The sequence below is a fragment of the Penaeus monodon genome, chromosome 34 (genome assembly GCF_015228065.2).
Source record: "Penaeus monodon isolate SGIC_2016 chromosome 34, NSTDA_Pmon_1, whole genome shotgun sequence".
Lineage (NCBI taxonomy): Eukaryota > Metazoa > Arthropoda > Malacostraca > Decapoda > Penaeidae > Penaeus > Penaeus monodon.
The window spans coordinates 33,104,053-33,104,293 of NC_051419.1; the positions used below are offsets into that span (position 1 = coordinate 33,104,053).

The 241-nt window shown below is 27.8% G+C and overlaps 1 protein-coding gene across 1 annotated transcript in view; it reads right to left on the reverse strand.

Annotated features, from left to right (window-relative positions):
- LOC119594891 (E3 ubiquitin-protein ligase ZNF598-like) overlaps positions 1-241 on the reverse strand; it is a 4,796-nt gene that overhangs the window by 3,396 nt on the left and 1,159 nt on the right. The window lies entirely within an intron of this gene.

Here is a 241-nt window from a genome sequence, read left to right on the forward strand (position 1 = left end):
ATGCATAAAATTAGACTGTGAATATCAAGTGCCCCTCTTACTTGAATATATTCCACATTAATTAGACCTTTTCATATATAACAAAGGTTCGACTTAGTCATATAAACTTCTTTATAAGACTTTTTAAGACTGATTATCATCACAAATTTCATTTGTAACAATAAAACAAGTCCATGTCTCAATCATAAAAATAGATAAGCATCCACAATATCTTAATAAATGAATATGTAGTCATTGCTGC